The sequence below is a fragment of the Ptychodera flava genome (assembly GCF_041260155.1).
Source record: "Ptychodera flava strain L36383 chromosome 23 unlocalized genomic scaffold, AS_Pfla_20210202 Scaffold_23__1_contigs__length_28996876_pilon, whole genome shotgun sequence".
NCBI classification, from domain to species: domain Eukaryota; kingdom Metazoa; phylum Hemichordata; class Enteropneusta; family Ptychoderidae; genus Ptychodera; species Ptychodera flava.
The window spans coordinates 2,611,654-2,633,786 of NW_027248277.1; the positions used below are offsets into that span (position 1 = coordinate 2,611,654).

Consider the following 22,133-nt stretch of genomic DNA (forward strand, 5'->3'; position numbering starts at 1 on the left):
GACACAGTTTTTGCGAATCGCCGAGAGAGAAGCGCAGATTAAACAAAAGACTAAAAAACCAACGTTTTTTCTTTATTTTACCATATTTTTTAAACAAAATCAGTTTCGCCGCCTGTGGCGAATTAGGATCGATTTTTTTTCGCCACTTCGGATTTCGATTCGCATTGGCGAACGTGGCAAATGGGCAGCGCGAACACTGGAGCCTGTTTTGTTAGCGGATACCGGGCAGAGATAAGGCGGCGTTGGACCGCTATTCGATGTAAATGAACACACCTGTGACGTCACAGACGGCCAACTATTATCCCCGCTATGGGCGTGACCTGAGTGTCGCAAAATGACCCCATGAAAGCCGCGCATAGAAATATCAAAAAAATTAACACTTGCGCGTACTTTTAGGTTGCAATTCTGTTGCGAGTGTAATAGTATTGACCCCCTGGAAGATATTCAGTCACACGAACGGGACCATTTCACCAGACCTTAACTGTTCGACCTAACTGTCGGAACTGCTACGGCATCTCGATACCGTCTCCACGAGCGCTTGGACTAATTACCTCCATGACAAGCGTACACTACAGTGTAAGTTTATGGCAGCATTCGATTTGACCTCGGAAACGACTCACTGCTGCGGAATGAAAGCGAGCCCGATGAGTGATATAGGGAAAACAATATTGGCTGACAACAAAAATATCTGCGTTTGTATGTGGATGTACATTTGCGGTGTCTGTGATCATGGAGATAAAAAAAGAACAGCTCCATGCCGTGATTCATTACAATTAGGGTAATCGAGGATTCAGTGAGCAGCCATTTTTTAGATCTTCACGAGCCTGAAAACCGATTAACTCTAATTAAACTACGAGCATTTCTGAGACAATAGTTCGTCCTCACTCTGTACAGCATTTCTGTGGGTGAAGACCGTTTCTGGAGTCATTTATGCTAAAATGAACCAATCGCCTGTCGGCGGCATAAAAGTCAGAGGAGAGAAGTTGAGAACATGAACATAGAGAAAAGTACGTCATTTCATCAAGCGCAAGTTGCATGCGATAGACCGCTCGTCAAGCGTCATACGTCACAGATAGATAACTCTCTGCTGTTGTTCGTATCCAACATGAGTTCCATCGATTCCAGGCGAATATGATATCAGGCCCGTCTTCATGTAAATCTCAGGATTAGGATGGTGTTTTGCACTGTATTCAAGTAGTTAGCCCGTAAGCGTCTCATTCAATGGTTACCGACCAATGATGACATGTTGATGAAAACTCAGGGCGATTACGTTATTACGTTGTGACGCTCAAATTCATATTGAAATTTGTGTTCGGTCCTCAGCATTTTGGCTACTGCCATGATATAAACTGATAACAATGTTGTCGTGTCCATTCCCATAAAATCATTTGATTCACATTCGTCCGGTGTACGATGAACATTTGTTAGTCGACGTATGTTTTTACCTTGTCAAGGTCGGTTTCTCATTTAGTGGTAGGGTGGTTGCATTGTACGATTATTTCGGCACGACAGCGCTTGCGGTCCGGAAACGAAATGGGACAAGGAAAAACGGGACCGCGGGATTGACACGACTTCGACATTATCAGTTCACTGCCATTGTGCCAAAACGTCTGCAAACCACTATTGTTTTGTGGCGTGTGATTTCTGCATCGCTACGTATTTTGCCTTTGGAAAATTTCGTGTCGCTGTCTTGAAGCCCATGCAATTTGTTTCCACCTTGTATTTTCTAATCACAAGTAGTTCCAGTGCCGCGGCTTCTGATATTTCATTTTTATTCATAAATTGTTCAACTCACTTAGTATTCTCATCGAACGGACAATGTCGGGTTTCTGGACCTTTTGGCGCAAAGTCGTTTCGGCCGCACAATTTCCGACCCCAAGACGTTTAGGCAACGCGACCAAAGACGTTTCGGCACTACCTGGTTGGGGGAACTCGTGCCAAATGTTACAAATAAAAACACTGAGAAGTATAGTGTCAGCATTCACATGCTTTAAAGTTTGTGAGAACATGGTGAAAAACCGTGAGAAAAGAGTTTCATATCATTTTCAATAGCAATAGCCGCCGACACTGTCAAAGTTTGAAAAGCGGCGCCTAAACGGCACTGTAAAAGTCATACTGGTCAGAACGCAAAGGTCACGCTTATGAATATGACTGGTCTGTCAGTTACTAATAAGTTTGAAGGGAAAAAAATAAATCGTAACGGGGGTGTCGAAATGTCTTGGGCCAAAGAAGCCGAAACTTCGGCCGAAAGAGGCCGAATGTTGCTTGAATGTTGAAGATGTGAAGGGTGTCTGTTGCGGTATTCAAGTGTTCCCGCTGTCACTAAGGCCGCCAGTGGAACGTACCATTTATGTATACGGGACAGCCTCTTCAAAGATGTTTAACATTACGAAACTTATCCACCACTCCTGGTGCTTTTACAAAAGCACAAAAATGTCCCAGATAAAACATTTAGTGTGTGGGCCATTTGTGTAATCTGAAATTGTACCGTCAGCAATGTCATAAGTCTGACCTTGTCGATAAATTGTAATCTTTTGGGAGCGGCCACCCCTATGAGAAAAACGGTAAGACCCACCTTTCGACGCCTAATTGCCAGGTACACACTATGGTCTTGACCCACGCAGTGAACGGTAGGTGTTAATGGGATTTTCACAGCGTATGTTGTCTAAGTGCATGTGAATACTGTGACGCTGCTTGCTTAGCGTAATCCCTTGTCAATCAAGACTTAACGGTAGTCTCAAACGCCAAATGTACACCTATGCCTCTCGTACATTTTTATTCCAAAATTTCACCCAAAAACAGGAACTTCACGACCAAGATATTCTACTCACAGGAAGATCAATATTACAGGAATACTTTTCAGGATAAAAAAAATCGTGTTTTTGACTCAAAATACCAAAACAAAGGCGAAAAGCTACCTTAAGGTAGTATGCACCTCGAAAGTGAAAGACTTAAACTTTTGCTCTAACTTTCCTCAAGGAATCTTTCAATCATTCTCTTTCAAAATCAAGATTAAAAATAGGGGGTCACCGTGCAAATTTTGGAACTAGAGAAACAAATTTCCCAAGATTTACCGATATTAGAAATTCAAAATGGCCGCCATCCCTGTGTTAACTCTATGGAGAAAAATAAAAATTTTCGAATTTCGAAAAACTAAGCCGGTGAAAAGTTTTCTTTCACCGAGAGCTTTAAAATGAACCCCCACATGTGGTATATCAGAAGAGAATTGTAAAAGTTTGAGAGTCCGAATGTCTGTCCCCGAGGTGCGTTCTACCTTAAATTTCTTTTTGAGATGTCATTACAACAATGATTTATTGCCACTGAAGACATAAATCATTTGTTTTATTACAATCTAGATTTGCTGCAATTTTATGAATTTTGATTGAAAATGAACTCAAAGTTCCGTCATAAGATTGTGACAATGATATTGAAAAATGTAGAAAGCGAAAAGCTGCTTGGTGTGGAAGATTCAGAGTCATTTATCATAAACATTACATGTTGATAGTATTGTGAAAAAATAAAGAGTAATCTGTATCTTCTTGCCAGAATTTAAACATTATTTGTACCAGTTTCAGCGAGGCGTCAGTTTTATAACAGTTTCATTATACCATATTTTGATTATGATCTCGGTGTTTGGGGTTGTTGTAGTCAAAAGGATATGGATCATTTGAAGTGTCGTTTAAAGCGGGCAATGAGACTGATTTTGAATTGTGACATTGTTACCTCATCCATTGAAATGTTTACAGTTCTACAATGGTATCTTCTATCCAATTGCTATAAGTACAACCTAGTAGTGTTTGTTTACAAGCGTATGTTGTGGCCAGTCTCCTCCATACATCCGGGATATGATAACAAAGTACAAAGATCCACAAAGATCTTTAAGATCTGTTTGTAATAAAGTTCTACAAGCTCCATTTGCTAGAACCGAATTATTAAAGCAGTCTTTTCGAGTAATTACCTGTACAACAATGTGCCTACAGCAATAAGAAGTTGTACAAGTGTTAGAGTTTTTAAGCAGGCTTGTTACAATTTTATCGACTAAGCTTTTTGTACACTTTTACATGAAACCTGTCTGTGTCGTAATTTTGTTGTTATCCTGTACTTTGTCTTCTGTGTATAAGTTTTCTTTGTGCTCGACGCTTGTGAAAAGAGGCGTATACCTATCATGCCCATAGAGTTAAAATAAAGTTTATATTGTTATTGTATTGTTATAAGATATTTATTGCATCAAATTGTAAAAGATTTATAATACGAATTTTAGTTTCGGTTAATCACATAACCTCATCATTAATTAAACCTGTACTTTTAGAACATAATTGTTAAATAATCGAACTCAGGTATAGCTTTGAAGCTTTGATTCTTGTATTTTTTCCCTTTCTGGCTCAATATGCAAGTGTGCATTTCCGAAAAATCAGTGACAATCAGTAAAAGTCCATTTATGTTTATAGTAAATTTATATTGACCACTTCAGAGATACAAGGCTTCAGTGAATTGCCTCACTTTTTATGCTTAATTTCTGCAGTTTTATAGGGGAGATACTTTCTCCAGCGCAAAAGTTCAGGATGAGATTCTTTGAGAAACAAGACAATGAGTATCGTCGGTAGAGGGCAACCTTCACGCATGCGCTTTAGCTGTTGTTTGCGGGATTTGCAAGGACTACCTGTACCCGTCAGTGCTATTTTAAGTTAACATTTCCGTCTCACGGCCTTATCGCCAAAACTGAGGGCACAGCGTTAAAGTTTGATTTCTGTGTAAAAGGACAGTGACAAAATCAAACTTGGAGAAGAAACATGGAATGAGCACGACCGGAAAATTCAGGAATGAATGAGTTGTATTTTCTGTCAATCTCACGAGACAACATTTTGACTTCGCGATTTTTCTGCAATATAAACAAATAAGACACTGAATAATGTACGATTTGGTAATTCTAACTAACTATCTTTCAATTCGCCTAGTTATAAGTAACATAAAATGAATTCTCGAATAGCTATAGGCGAAATTTCTTTACAATGTGTAGCGCTTTGTTTGAAATTTTCGCGTTCCATACCACCCACGAAGGAAAATCGATTTTGCGCGTCTCCGGGTATCTGCGTCCGCACTGATGTACACATGTCTATGGGGTGCATATGTAAATGCAGAGCAGAATAGACCACAGGTGACTGTGTCGCATACAAAAGAAATCCAAACATTGGCGATACACTCATAAATCAACAAGTACACAATCTTACAGAAAAAAGGAACAAATGAAACACAACAAACTGACCCAAATATAATTATTCTAGCCTCCTTACTGGACAAACAAGTGACCTAGCAGCCAATATAGCTCCGCTGTGTTTATGTAGAGAATAACTATTTTTGATACATGTTGATGAAGAAGGTGGAAATCTTTGATAGCTCAATGCAGTGGCCAGAAAAAAGTGGCTAAAATAGCTGCAAAAATACACAATTGAAGATTTCATCATACTTTGAATATATCACATCAGATCATCCCTAAGAACATGTCAACCAAAGCTATCTGATGAGTAGTTTTTTGAGAGTAAAATTTTTTGACCAAAAATGGCAACAATTGCCCCAAAAAACAAAAATTGCAGATTTCATCATAATTTCAAAAGATCAAATTTGGTTCATCTATAGAAACCTGTATACCAAATTTGAAAGCTGTTATGTTAGACTAGTATTTTTGAGAAACATATTTTTTGACCAAAAATGGAAAAATTGCCCCAAAATTACAAATTGCAGATTTCATCATAATTTCAATAAATATCATTAAAGGGACATTATTTGTATCTTTTGACTTTTTTTCATTTTTTCTATGACTGAAATCCCCTGTCAAATCAATGGGAGACATAAATTGTGACTTATGGACGGCTTCAAGGATATGTAAAACCACCTTCTTGCTCTTTACGGCAAGGTTCAATGTTGGTAAGGGCGTCCGCGCGATTTGAACCAACTGCCATTATTGAACCCAAGCGCATGACCAATATTACTACGCATACGTCAACCATCAAAGTACAGCTTGAATGTGAACGGCCGCGGCCTGTGACCTACACACTAAGACTCGAGGAGTACAACGGATATCGAGGAGCACACGGCGCATAAACAAATGCACCTCTCACAAACTACTGTCAAATAGTGAAACTAAGCAGGGCATTTGCTTGTAAGTTTGATTTTAGTATCGATGACACGGACTGTGAAACAAATAAAACCATAGACGCAATTGGGTCAATGGTAAAACTAAAACGATGTCAGATTGCTGTGGTGATAGTGAAACAGGTACAGAGTAATGCATTTTCTGTGCATTTGATCGTTAGCAAATCTTCGTCAACTTTTAAGATTTTAGGGCATTTTCTTGCCATTACGGTGGTTCGTTTTACAAACACGACATGATCACTTGTTGAACTTGGAAACATCGCACTCGGACTGAATAGTGCACGATGTACCATTGGTGACATCGTGACACCGCGCCGGGTGAGTACTGTCATTGATACTGCTCGTGATTGGAGTCACCTCTCGACACACTGATCTGTTTGAATGTTGTTATGCTCTATGCATCGTGTAATTATTTGTAACAGTTGATCGCTTACACAACGGCCTCCGTGCCTCCGACCCACTCCCAAAAGTGGGCTTTTCGTAAGTTTAGAAGTGCAGCTGAGCACATGGAGATCGTGTACCTAAGCCCTGCGTACAGGTCTGTGTGTTCCCGGCGTTATACGGCCTCCACGCCGTATAACGCCAGGAACACACAGACCTGTATGCAAGGCTAATCGTGTACCCAGGCGAGGTGGGTGTGCTCAAAAACGAAACTCAATGCAAGCTAGGGATTAAAAATGGGTTGTTTTTGGTGGAGAAACTGCACGCCGCAACCGAGGTGCTGCCAGCGGTTTGGCACAGCCCTGCCACGCAGAGCTTGCTTTCACCCAACAATGTACATGATGTAGGTATCAGTCGCCAAAGTACATTGCTTCTATTTCGCGATCACCTCGACAATAACGTGACTGTCTACTGAAGTATATCCCTTCATTTTACTCTGTTTTCACATTTCTATGCCCACAGGCTTTGGGCAAGTCTACATATGCATATGGAGGAACAAACGAGACGAAAAAATCCACCATTATAGGCCTTGTCGTCGGCTTCTTGCAGCTTGTAGGCATTTGAAATGCCCATTATAAAATGTGCTCTCTAGCAGCAAAGAATAGTGTATCTAAGAGCAGGATTGGCCGTCAAGATCTCCATGAAAAACTGGCCGTCAAAATGTAACTGAGCAAACAGGATCGGTAATAGGGAATCCCGAAACTGCAATACTGCGCTTTCGACTTTCACTTCGTGTGGTTTATTTTTTTTACACGCGGATGCTTACAGCGACCTAGATAGCACTTTGGTCTGATCGCAGGTCAACCTTGCCAACTCTGAGGTTAAAAGTAGCCCACCATTAACCCCTGACCCAAGGTTTTTCTATACAGTGTACGCAAACGGGATGGAAGTTGTCTACGGTCGACCGTTTTTTAGACATCTTTCAGTAAGTCGAACAACATTATCAACTGCTCGTTTGCAGCAATATAAGGTCAAAAGATACAAATAATGTCCCTTTAAGGTAATCTGTAGGAACCTGTATAATAAATTGCAATGCTATCAGATGACAAGTTTTGGAAATACACATTTTTTGACCAAAAAATTGCCCCCAAAATACAAAATTGCAGATTTCATCATAATGTCAATAAATATCATTAACTTCATCAGTAGGAACCTGTAAACCAAATGTCAAAGCTATCAGATGAGTAGTTTTGAAAATACACATTTTTTGACCAAAATGGCAAAAATTGCCCCAAAATACAAAATTACAGATTTCATCAGAGATTCAATATATTACTTAGTTCATCTGTAGAAACCTGTATACCAAATTTCAAAACTATCAGACCAGTACTTTTTGAGAAATACATTTTTTGACCAAAGATGACAAAAATTGCCTTACAAATGTGCCCGAAAGTCGCCGTTTGGGGGCAGTTTTTCACCGTTGTTAATTTTTGATGCGTTCACAATGTTTTGAGACATTCAAGATGTTTTGTATGTTGTTCATGATAGTTTTTACATTAAAGAATGTTTGTTCAGTTTTTATTACACTAATTATCTGTTTTCATAAAATTAAAGGATAGAATATTTTTTTTTTATTTCTGGTGGTAAACTTTTACCGCCAGAAAGAAAATTAGGTGGCAATTCTAAAAGTCTAAAGTCTAAAGTACTAGCAATGTGAAGTGTATATTGCAGCAGATCTATATAGAATACTTCTTCAGCATTCATTCTGTGTTCACAGTTTGACAACTTATCATATGTGTAAGCTACAAGCTCCTAATGTGGCAAATTTATACAGTGAGCCACACAAATAAAAATTTCCATGCATGTAGAAAAAGCATTTGGTAGCATAGTGGCAGTGTAGATATACAAGTATTGTGGTGTCATAGTTGTGATCAAGCAGGCTCAATAGCATCTTAAGCATTTTCTTGAGACAAAAAGGGTCAGGCCAAACCCAAATCCTGTAAAACAGGATACAATGATATTGCTGGTGATGTTCACTATTACATCATTAAACTGTTGGAATCTGCAAAAATATTAAAATCATTCAGAATCACATCATTTCTTGTATAAGTTAAAGCAGTTGAATATGCCAAATGGACAATTTTAATAGTTCTACTTTTGAATTGTTGCTTTGATGTTAAATTACCATGCAGAAATTGCAGTTCTCAAATGTGATGATTTTAAAATGGATATGCTTACTGCACTACTGTTGACAATTTCCCTTTGCCATAACTCTTAATAAAATTTAATTTAAAACTGACAGTCAGGCTAAATGCCATTGAATTGGAAGGCACCAAGGAATTACCTTTGAACATAAGATATAATTGGACCTCCCTAGGTGGTTTCTTTTGAACCATAATTGAGTACTTTGGGGGGTCTTCATTCGTGACATCAAATGAGATGTGGTATGTTACCTTTCCTGTACATGCAGTATGATTTTTTTTGCACAGTAATTGAAAACATGATGTTTTCAGTCGGGTTCGAACCCACAACCTACAGTATCAGTCACCTAGCGGAGAAGCAACAGACAGAACCGCTCAGCCAAATCCCCACTCTCAAAAAAGAGTGGTTCAATAACCGGCTAATTTATTACATTTTTCTGACTGAGACCGCGACCGCTCAACAATACAGCCCCCCCCCCCCACCACACACACACACACAGGTTGGGTTTACAGGGTGTTTTCAAGTAATCATCCACAGTGCCTAAGGGCCATAGGAATGAAAAGATGTTAATAAATATAGTTACGTTGCCACAGTATGTTCACCTTTTGTTTAAATAATTAATGTGTTAACATATTTATTATTCTCCTGGTGGTTGACAAATTAAAAAGTCCTCAATTTCTGCGTATGTGTGTGTGTGTGTGTATGTGTGATGCAATTATCCACCAAGTCATGTGACAGCCATTTCAGCTCTTACCACACTGACAATCAGTTTACATGATGCGGAAACAGTGCTGTGGTTATTCCCAAATACATACTGTGGTGATGGAAGCTCAAATAATAATGCTGTAGAATTAGCATCTCACACTGGGACCTGAATCACAATCTTGACAATTTTATTCAAAAACACTCAACTTCCCTCTTAAGGTAAAGTGCGAGGAATTCGGACGAGCACGCGGTTTAGAACGTTTCTGCGCAGATTTAACTCCAGCCTGCCGCAAATGGGTTATTTGAAGCACATGTATTTAACATCACCTGTCATTGTTGAAATTGCGCTTTTACCTAATTTTTGACCCAGTCTCTTAGAAATACATGTGACCTATAACCTTGTCATATTTTGACCCCCTAGGAAGCTGGTTTTTATTCAATATGAGCGAAAAATTAACATATCTCTCCCATTTACATAGCGCATATTACCCATTCACCTGGAGATATTGTAAAAAGTAGCGTGGTGACACCCTTTTATTAAAAGTGTAAACTAAATGGTATTATGTCAGGATTTTATTCGCCAAGTTTGGTCAAAATGACACCATTCAAAGCGACAGGAAGAAAATTTGAAAATTATAGGGTGATTTAATTTCGATATCGTCACTTTTTTATGTTAAAATTTCTTTACAAACATCATGAAAATTATACATTCGATAGATATGGATCTTAAGTCTTGGTATTTATTAAAATTAACTCATTTGCTAAGCGTTTTATAATTGCTTTCTTTAGTTTAAGTGAATTATATCATTTTTATTTATTTCTAACAACGCCATTTTAATGTCCGTTTCCATGGAAACGAGCATGGTGACCCCCATTTTTTATTTCATTTTTGCACTTGCAAAACTTCCAAGAATATTTGTGCAAAGTTTCAAGAAAATGACACCACAACCTAATTTTGACGTAATTCGTAGTACTTCACCTTAAGGAAATAAAAGCATATAAGTGAGGAAATCTATCCAAATTAAAGTGACACTAAGAAAAACTCATGCCATTGACATTTATCATTATTCTGATGATCAAAAGATCAGTAAAGTTTAACATTTCTGGGAGCTGTACTACATAGTTTGCCTGGCGTGCATGATGTAATCCCACAAGGGGAAACCCTGACATAAAATCCCATAAAGGTTTGTTGGGCTCCTTCCAGGGTTCTGAAACTGCTTGGTGGCCCAACTGTGGCAGCATGGCATTTGAACAACACTCTGCCCTGTCTTTGGGGTCATTCAAATCTGTGACTGTCATAGTAAGGGCTATGATAATACATTTATGTTCCCTGACCCCTGAATTTTGGCCAAATTACCCTCTGTTCTTAAATTTGTTGTTTCTTGTTTAGACTATAATGCACCTGCATTTAATGCAAACATACAGCAAATTGAAAACCAGTCGAAAACACATTTTCCAGTATTTAAATGATTTTGTTTCTAGAGTAAATTCTGACATACAATGACATCATTGCAACCATCTTTACAATACGGATATTTCATTTTTTATCACACTGCAGAATAAACACAATACAAATTACAACACAAATATTATGAAGAAAATGCTTTTTCACAATTCTGTAAATTACGTGCTATAGATTCATGTACCTGTATTAAAATATATTATCATTAAACAATCTTATACAAGGCTGTACAGTTCCTCAGTAATTTTAAAGTATTGGCTCACAAGCACCACTCCAGCTCGGGAGACTATAATCTACCATTCTAAGTTGATTTAGTGCATTCCAACATTTCGTTCTCAAAGCATTAGTGATAAAAACTAGGTTTCCTGATTATGCTGTGCCAATTTAAGTAGCAAAGCATTGTTCCATTAAGTAGCAAAGCATTGTTCCATTTTGTATTATTAGAAGATATTACCTGTATTCAAAATCTGACATGTACGGTAAATGCAGACAGAATGGCTGGAAAGAATTTGTGGGTATCTTTGCAGTTTTGGAACATTTCAGACTATCCTATTGTGTATAATGGGAATGATGTAATATGAATATTTTATTTCCTTAAGGATGATCGATACCAAATCGGTAATTTTTCTTTCGAATTTTCAAAATTCTTTTAGAATATTAAGGCCTATCATTGAGATGTGTTGCTATATAATTCAAAATAAGTAATGGCTTCCGTGTAATTCACAACTTTTAAAAATTGAAACAAATTTACGTGGTTATCCAATGTCAAATCAGGGAGCTTTTGTAAACATCAAGGACATATTTGCATCGCTATTTGCATAATACATCTTGAGTGACACAATGTTGCGTAATTTACACAGTGACGTTGTTGGGCTTCGTACTCCAAAAACCAGGATTACTCCCGCCTGTCAACAATAAACCGTAACAATAATATTTGTTGAAGCAAAGTCCCAACAATAAACTGTAACATTAGTGTTTGTGGAAGCACAGTCCCTCCACAGCCTAGTCCAATAAGTCGGTCTTCGACATACAGAAGTGTTTCCACTAAGAACACATTGCGGCCAAAACTACATGTTTACCAGTATGTTTCACTTCTGTCCATACCTGATAGAAGTACAGTAAGACAACCAAAACTGTTCTCCATCCAACTTAGTATTACAACTGAAAACCAAAAAAATACGTCCACTTCTGTTAACATTTTACATGTGAGTCACCACGCAACAAAATTCCACACTCAAAATTTTTTCGATCCTGCTCCGAATGTAATTAGGGCCGACAAAAAACAACCAAAACCACGACTTTTTCTGGTATACCGGTATAATGTAGGTCAATATAATGTCTGGCATTCAAATACTGTTCCCAGAATCCCAACCTATGATGTGGATAAAGTCCGACATCCATAATTGTTCCTGCTCCAAACTAATTGGAACCGGAAAAAAAAACGAACATCCTCTGATGATAATGCAGTGATTGTGTTTTATACATCAGTCAAGCTCGGTAAAGTTCACGTGGTAAGCTTATAATGCACCGTTCTCAGCGCATTTGAATGTAATTACAGTGAATAAAGATTACGTCAGTGTCATTTTATTTTGGAAATAGTTGCGATGTCATACAATTTGACAGTCGCGGGCGACATCCCCCCGTGAACTTGTAATCCCCAAAATTGTGCACGGGTAACACGTCGACTCTCTACATTACGTTCGAATGACCTTGCTTTGGTTTGGAATCTCCGCCGACTGACCGGAGCTAAGAGCAATTCAAAAACCAGACCAGGACCCTCTTTGAGCATATGCAATGATCAGATGATGGGTCAAAGGAGATCGCGATTATAATGTATGCAATATATTACAGTCCAAATTTGTGTCTGTACGATCTTCTTTAACCCTTTCACCCCCAGTTCCCTGTATACAGGTCCAACTTTACCATAGAAAACAATGGATTTGGGACAAACCATGGTGGTGAAAGGGTTAAATATTTCCAATTTTTGTTTGACACAATTTTAAAGTTTGGCAAGACTTTTATAGGAACATAAACCAAAACAAAAATACAGATTATATAATATAATTTTGTTAACTAAAACCAGATATGAACTGAAAATGCTCACGTTTAATTATATGTTGCAGTTATGTGTAAATTTGAACCTTTGCCACATGTTTGCAACTTCATTGAAAGTGTGATGATTAACATAATGAATAATATTTACCACAGATTAATTTTAAATCCAAGTATATATCCCCATCAGGAAAGTTCATTAAAATATGCAAATTAGGAATTGACTGAAATGTTCTCATTAAATATGCAAATTATGAAGAGGTAAAAATGTTAAATGACTTTCAATAATGTCGTATCATATCTTTAATGTATAAAGCAGTTCGTCAACTTTGGTCTAGTGAAGACAGATAATATCCTTGATTAGGAAAAATCATAAAATTTGCAAATACGGAATCGGCTAAAGTAAAAATGCTTTAATGACTTTCAATGCTGTATCATAGTATCTTTAATGTACATAGCAAGTTTTGTCAATTTGGTCTAGTCAATACAGATAAATATCCCTAATTAGGAAAGTTCATTATATATGCAAATTAGGAATTGGCTGAAGTAAAAATGTTGAATGACTTTTAATAATGTTGTTTTATAGTATCTTCAATATATGTTGCAAGATTCATCAACTTCGGTCGAATCAATTCAGATATATATCCCTAATTAGTGAAGTTCATTAAATATGTAAATAAGGAATTGGCTGAAGTAAAACTGCTTAATGATTTTCAATAATGTTATATCATAGTATCTTCAATGTACATATAAAGCAAGTTTCATCAATTTTGGTCAAGTCCATTCAGATTTATATATCTAATTAGGAAAGTTTATTAAATATGCAAATAAGTATTTGGCTGAAGTAAAACTGCTTAATGATTTTCAATAATGTTATATCATAGTATCTTCAATGTACATAGCAAGTTTCATCAAGCTTGGTTAAGTCAATTGAAATAAATATCCCTAATTTCAAAAGTTCATTAAATATGCAAATTAAGAGTTTGATGAAGTAAAAATGCTTATGACTTTCAATAATGTTAAATCATAGTATCTTCAATATACATACCAAGTTTTGTCAATTTTGATCAAGTCAAATCAGATATATATCCCTAATTACGAAAGTTCATTAAATATGCAAATTATCCATTATCTTTTATGTCACCCCTTAATATCATCCTGCTGCTCCAGACAAGGCCACGATCAGTGATCGTTGTCTGGAACAGAACACACTCACAAAGCCAGAAAAATCAGAGAGTATTTACAAACTCATTTTTTTAACGGCACAGGTTCAGACTATTTGTTACAAAGTGGTTCGGAGATGTGACCCTTCAACAAAGTGGGTCACAAGCTTTCCTTTGATGTGGAGGTGCGTAGTGATTTACATGCATGAATAAATGACACCTCTGGTGAGACAATTTTTTTTTCCAGTCTACAGCCTTACTCAAACACGTGGTTTTTAGTTTTTCTACTCAAAAAAGTGTAAGTACAAATCTTCAATCACAGCCTTGGTGATCTGTTTACAACAATCGATGGCTGAGTATACTTGGCAACCATTCATTGCCAATGACACAGTCCCAACTTGTTAATGGGTACTTTCATTATACCGTAAGTCCTCTGAGAGGAAAGAGTCCTCTTCATTAATTAGGTCCCTGACTAAAAATATTGCGATACAGATGGGGCTTAATGGCGAAAAATGAGTTCAATGGTGGTAAAAACAAAAAACCAATGTACCGGTAAGCCGCCACACTAACTACAAAAGGTCACTAAAATGAATCAATTAGTACTTAATCGACAGGATGCTGCCAAACATTTTTGCATCCTATCTTAACACTGACAGATTATCACCAGTACCATATTTCATAAAGTTTGATGCAGTGCTTCTGGACATTCACCCTAAAAACAAAAATTCATTATGTAAATTACAAACTAGCAATTAATGTATATATATAAATGACACCACTAAGTATCCTTGATTTGTATTTACAACACTATGAGATAAACATCTTTATATTACCATGCCCTGCCTGTCGCATTTTGATTGGTCGAGCTGAACCACGTGACTGACCACAAATACACAGTAATGGTCTGTTTATATGCCCGTGAATATGAATAATAAGATTAACAACTCAAAGTATCGTAACTTTGCAGCTCAAACGTAAATCATAATCAATCACAAAATAAAATGGAGCACTTGTGGGCCAAGTTGAGATACTTTTTTTCTGAAAATATTTCCAGATTTGCCAATATTTTACAGTGCGCGTGACAGTGCGTCGCGTATTGCTCAGTTCTGGGGCCCAGTTGTCGTTCGCTCCAAAAATTTTCGCAAATTTTGACGGTTTTCTCCGGTTCGTTGATAATATAATGGAAATAACAGACTCCGCACTGACCATTAACGTTTATTTATGGGCGCGGGCTCAAGGAAAGCCAAATTAACGGGCTCGGCAAGCCTCGCCCGTTAATTTTTGGCTTTCCTCTCGCCCTTGCCCACAAATAAACGTTAATGGTCAGCGCGTCGCCCGTTATTTCTATAGTACCAAGTTTCATCAAATTTGACGCAGTATTTGTGGATATATCACTCTAATTAGGAAAGTTCAGTACTTATGCAATTACACATTAATTAACATGACACTGATAAATGTCTTTTTCACTGTTAAAGCAATGTAAGCTTAACATTTGTACCAAGTTTCATGAAATTTGATACAGTATTTCCTGATATAGCAGCCTCATTACAAAAATTCAATAATTGACATGATACTGCTACATGCCGTGAAACTAATTAATGGGCATATGTATGCAATAGGTCAATGTCCTTCTACTAACTTTGAATGATACTGGTGGAAATATGTCCAAGTTATGGCTCTGTACATGAAATAAATCCCTACAAAATGGCCGCCCACCCAGCCATATTTGATCTTACCATCTAAAAAATCAACATGCATGTGTATAATGACATATATAAGTCAATGTCCTTGTACAAACTTTGAATAAAATCTGTTGAGACTTGCGAGAGTTATGGCTCTTGACATGAAAAAACCCTAACAAAATGTCCTCCTGTGGCCATATTGGATCATATTGTGAACAAATCGACGTACATATGTATAACATAAGCCAATGTCCTAATACCAACTTTGAATAAAATCAGTTGATACAATTGTCTGAGGTATGGTTCAGGACATGAAAAAAATCGTAACAAATGGTCGCCCTGCATCCATATTCAATCTTATCATAAAACAAATTAATATGCATACCCCGGTATGCATGACATAGGTCAATGTCCTTGTACCAACTTTGAGTAAAATCGGTTAAGACGTGCCTGAGTTATGGCTAAGGACATGAAAAAATTATAACAAAATGGCCTCATGGCGGCCATATTCTATTGTATCACAAAATAAATCAATGTTCACAAAATAAATCAATGTGCATATGTTTGACATTGGTCAATGTCCTTACGTACCAATTTTGAATAAAATGTGCCCGAGTTATGGCTCCGTACATGAAAAAATCGTAACAAAATGGCTGCATGGTGGCCATATTGGATTGTATCACAAAGCAAATCAAAGTGCACATGTATGACATTGGTCAATGTCCTTGTACCAACTTTGAATAAAATCGGTTGAGACGTGCCCGAGTTCTGGCTAAGGACATGAAAACATTGTGACAAATGGCCGCCATACGGCTTTGTTGGAACATATCTTGAAACAAATCGATGTGTATATGTATGACATAGGTCAATGTCCTTGTACCTACTTTGAATAAAATCGGTTAAATGAGCTTGAGTTATGGCTCCGTACATGAGAAAATCATAACAAAATGGCTGCACGGCGGCCATATTGGATCGTATCACAAAACAAATTGGTGTACATATATATAACATATGAAGTAATCCTTGTATCAAGTTTGAATGAAATCATTCCAGATATCTGCGTGAATGGACGCACGCACGCACGCAAGCACGGACATGACCAAACCTATAAGTCAGTCCGGACGGTGTCTGTGGGGACTAATAAACATATACTCAATTAAGTATCGTAATATTTCTTATGAGTCTGAATAAGGTAAATGTTCAATAAAAAAGAATAAATTGTTTAAAATTAAATTGTTAAGTTCTTTATGTTTCTTTTTATTACACCCCTAAACAAAATTTGGAATGGTCCGTTGGAAGATTGCCAAGCATTGTCTTGCTCAAAGCTAATTTCAAGCGAGTTAATTGTTGCATACAGCCATCTTTTGCATTCTTAAATTATCAAATTTATAAATTTTGTAATATAAAACTAATGTACCATATAACACAGATGATCACAGTTATTTTCCCAACAGAACCATAAAGTGTATATTCAGAATGTATAGTGACTCTCTGTTCATGCTGTTGTAAGTGGAACAATGCGCCAAGATTTTTGTGCATATCTTCTTTGTAAAACTTTTGTGATATCTATTGATTATATATCAACAATATCAGATTAAACTCACACTGCAGTACTGGTTGATATTTATCATTCATCAGGACACTGTAGATAATGTCTCTATCACTAATTATTTACCAGATGTGTCTCTATAAACAATCACCATCATGCACAGGTGGACCAAAACTGAACTTTGAACTCATTACTCTACTATGTTAATGTATTAACAGTACTCAATAATTTTGTTATAAATTATGTGACAGGTAAGGACTTGGTAGCTACATGCGCTGAGCAAACACAGACATTTTCAGACACCTGTAGAGTCAAACTCTACCAAACTCAGGAATATTTCACAACTTTCTGGTCATATTCTGGTACTACAATCTTCAATACAGCAATCTACATCGGTATCCTTCTGTTTAAAGAAATTTTTAAGCCAAATCACCCAAGGTATGTTATATTCTTTCTACCAAGTGTCTTGTTTTAATTATATGTTGGCATTCACGTCAAAAGGCAGCCTGGTGACAAGTCTCTCAAGGCTTTCTTGTTCAATTTTTGAGATTAAAAATTGAATATTTCTACATATAAAAAATGTAAAACTCATTAATTGACTTATGAGATAATTTTCAATTATCATTTCTACATACTTGACCACAGGCATACATTAAAAATTATTTCTATCATAATCAGCTTCCTAATATTTTTATTCAATAATAAAAATAATTTTACCAAAACCTTTTGCAGTAAATAGTGATTGAGGCTTTTTTCCAGAGTTTGAGCAAACAGATTAAGTAGATCACCAATTTCTGGTTAAAATCTGGTTTGTCAACATAATGTCATGTCAGTTAAAAATCAGTGTTAGTGTGAGGGAAAAACTTATTTACTACAACTGGTTGATTATGTGTGATGTCTTCTGATATTTATGAGACTGACCACTCTTAAAGGTCTTCACAGTGATTACGACAATCAATACAGTCAGGAAATAACAAAGACATGTATCTGAAAATTTATCATATGAAAAAAGTGCCTATGAGATTAACTGAATTTACAAAACTTAGAGTAGAAGATGGTATATGACAGCATAAGATTACATTATTCCTATACAGATTTAATTTCCATTATTAGTGTGGAGACAGAATTTGACTATGACTGCACAAGGAAGTATTTTGTACACATTGAAATGAACACTGGTCTCTAAATGCACAAGTGTACTGTATACTTACTCAGTGCCATTCCCGTGGCATGTTTGATATCTATAGAATTTGTATGAGTGTACTCCCGTACGAAACAGATTTTTTGTGGTAAACATGCAGCAAGCTCTGGGTAAACATACCACGCATACTTTTGTGTGCCACAACAGTCTATCCATCCTGCGCCGATAGTCACCACTAGTGGTGCACTTGTGGTGATTAGCAATCTTTCTCTTGGTATGTCTACCACAAAACTAAAGTAAACAAAGTTGCAGATTGTTTTGTGGTATGTTTGCCATGGAAGGCTTACGTAAATACAATGGTCACAGCACTGTACAGAATGGCCTAAGAATTCAAGGCTGCACGGTTACAGGGCAAATTTAACTTGTGCAGCCAAATGACACGAACATGAGTGCCCAGCTGGCTTCTATATAGATGTATATCATATGCATGAATAAAGAATATACATGTTTGCACTCTACATTTAATAGAAAAATAGTATATTTATTTATTTTTCAAAACTGGGGGTGTTAAAATGTGCACACATTTGTCAGACAAATCTTAGTCAGTTTCCAAGAAATTAGGAAATTCACATACAAATGTACCTGACTCACCAAATGATACTTCTATGCACAGTGACAAGATGTTACGAATCAAGATTACATCAACAATAGCAGTTTCCTTTTCTATACGGTGAATATATCTAAGCTTCACATCCATAATATTTGGGTTTTTTGCTGAATTAATTGTCAACATGTTTGTTGGAAAGCATTTCAACCGAGAAATAAAAACCATTGTCATGGATTTGCACATGCATATTTGATCTGCACAATTACAACGTGGTCTTTCCACTGCAAAGTATTTGACATGACCAAAGTGAACTGTATTGTCAGCTGTTCCGATATACTTCACTGTGTAAGAGTTCCTTGCCTTTACTCTATGGTAATCCGTTGAATGAATTATTTGGTTGCGTAACTTGATGCGATTATAATACACTAAGTTCTCTGGAACTTTGCCCAACAAATGTACAACTTTCTGATATTGATTTATGGGTAACACTTTACGATAGTCTCTCCCAAGAGAAAATATATCAAAATCTAACTGCGATGTTAATTTTAACTTTTCCTTTCTCTTCAGTTTCTGTAAAACAGCATACGCTTTTGATTCAATTGGAACTCGCTCTGTCATATACGGTAACATTTGTATAATGTTAACAGAACTGATAATTTGAATATCAATGGATTGAGTTCCATGATATAGTTTAAGTAATTCTCCATTTGCATCTTCAAAAGGGAAACACGAATAAGCCCATAATGGTCCAAGGTCCCGAACACAACCAGGTAAATGTAAAAGGGAATGTAGATTTAGGGTCAAATACCTTGCTCCATACAAAGGCTCAAACATGTACACAAAATAGTTTATTAACCTCTGACTTTGATTTAAATCAACTTCTGATAGGGAGTCCTGAGACAGAAACCAGATGGTTCAACATATGTGGAATAATGGTAAAAATAATATTCTGGCATTATATCAAAAAGTAAAGGCAGTGAATAGAAAAACAACCAAGATCGAAGTTCAGATGCTTTCCAGTATTTCAAATGCTCACTTATTGACCGAGGTAAACGTGTGATATTGTATGTAGGTCGTATTTCTTTGAGGCGATTGTCTACCAGATCAACAAACGCTGATAGCGAGAAAGGTTGACCAGAATATGATGATGAAAACCAGAGTTTCAAAAGGAGTTTTGTAACCCCTAACAATACACAGTGCATATAATCAATGCTGGTACTACACACATAGTCATATGATTTCAGTTTCATGAGAAAACTTGGTCCTTTGATACCATTCACTGCACTTCTCTTATGAATAGCATCCAATGCCAATTGCCAACAACTGTTTGCCTGCCATGCAGTTCCCAATGGATTTTCTTTTTGAAAGGGAAATACATGTACATGGCCCCTTCTATCTTCCCTTGTGAAAGCTGTTTCTCCCTTGTTAAGACATTTTGGACAACTGTATGACCCGTTGAACTGAACAAAATTCATAGCCATACTCTTAGCTGGCAGATCAGCTGTACCACAGATTAAAAAGGCTCTGCATATTACATTCTGATTATTTACCAAGACTTCAACTCCCTTTTCTTCTAGCTTGTTTAGCTTTTCTAGTGTAGGCTGTGCAAATGTTGTTATCAGAGGTTTACTATCTCCAAACCAAAGACTGCATAAAATCAAATTTTCCTTCATTTTCCTATGCTTGAATGGAAGTTCATTAATCATTAAGTACATTGGCCAGATGAAAAATTTGGAACTTTTGAAAATTGGCACACCATCAGTATTCCATGTAAATGAAATGTTATAGGGATATTCTGACGACAGAGGTCCACCAGGTTTTGATAATTTTTTATAAACCTGACCATCATAAATATCTTCAAAATTGTCAGACTTTTTCTTTTTGCGATTAAATCTATGTTGAAGCAATTGTGGAAAGTCTGAACGTTGAAATAATTTTCTCAATTGTCCATCAATTGGTAACTCAATGAAATATGACTTTGCATTTTTTAAGTTTAAGGCTTTACCACATGCTGTATTTGGACACACAATCATATCTTCCCAAACTGCAAGCAAACAGGAACTGCAGTAGTAATGTTTAACAATCCCAGATTTCATACTTGAAAAAATTTCTTGAATTTTGCAATGCTCGAGTAAGCTGGATGGACTGACATTGAATGCAGAGATACCAGAGTGAGAAGATCTTGAAGTTGAATACCAGTGATGGAGTGTGTTATTGAATAAACAAGAATTAAAAGAAGAGAATGTTCAATGGTCAGAAAGTGGCCTGGATAAATGGGTTGATCTTTCGGAGGGATATTTGATTCAAAAGTATTTATCTCCTCCAAACATTCATCATCAGAGATCTCATCATTCTCCTCACCTGCTGCAGTACCTTTCATCAGTTCTTTCCATTTTTCCTCATTGAAAAAAAAAATCATTATCATGGAAGTTGTCAAATAAATTGTCATTGCCATTTTGCTCTACAGAGTCATTTTCTGCTGTAACATGTTCATTACAAACAGTTGATGAGTTCACATATGACCCTCCTCCTTGTGGTTCAGATTCGGAATTTGAGGACTGTTCTGGGCATCCAGTCATTGTCAAGTCATTACAGTCAATGTCATGGGCTGAATCATCACAGTCATACTTCGGATTTTCGACAGATGTTCTGTTGCTCCTGGTAGACTGGTCACAGCCTTGTATCGATGTCCCTTCGCTTTGTGTTAAAACTTCTCTTGGAAGTTCTGCTAACGATCTCCGCTGGCTGTACTTGAGCATGTAACTCTTCCTGTAGTGTCTTGGTCTAACATGTCCCAGTGAGTTGACTCTAATTGGCATAGATTTTTGCTCACGACCATTTCCTCCGTCCTGATCTGCAAATGTAATAATCACTGAAAATAACGTGTCGAAAAAAGAACTTTTGGGTACAAAAGAAACTACGAATGAAGGCTCTCTATGCATAAGCCTGAGTACGATCATGGAGCTACCAAAAAGAGCACCACCGTTTAACGAGAGTGCTTTGGTCCTGATTACGACTTTTAGGGAAAAACGGCAAATT

The 22,133-nt window shown here is 36.9% G+C and overlaps 3 protein-coding genes across 3 annotated transcripts in view; 2 read left to right on the plus strand and 1 right to left on the minus strand.

Moving 5' to 3' along the window:
- The window catches only part of LOC139123475 (uncharacterized), a 1,125,851-nt gene that overhangs the window by 73,656 nt on the left and 1,030,062 nt on the right, over positions 1-22,133 (minus strand). The window lies entirely within an intron of this gene.
- LOC139124314 (uncharacterized) overlaps positions 1-22,133 on the plus strand; it is a 63,344-nt gene that overhangs the window by 29,020 nt on the left and 12,191 nt on the right. The window lies entirely within an intron of this gene.
- The window catches only part of LOC139123478 (uncharacterized), a 70,827-nt gene continuing 66,268 nt past the window's right edge, over positions 17,575-22,133 (plus strand). Inside the window, exon 1 of the mRNA XM_070689636.1 lies at positions 17,575-17,784. The gene's annotated coding sequence lies outside the window, so the exon portion shown is untranslated. The remainder of the gene's footprint in view (positions 17,785-22,133) is intronic.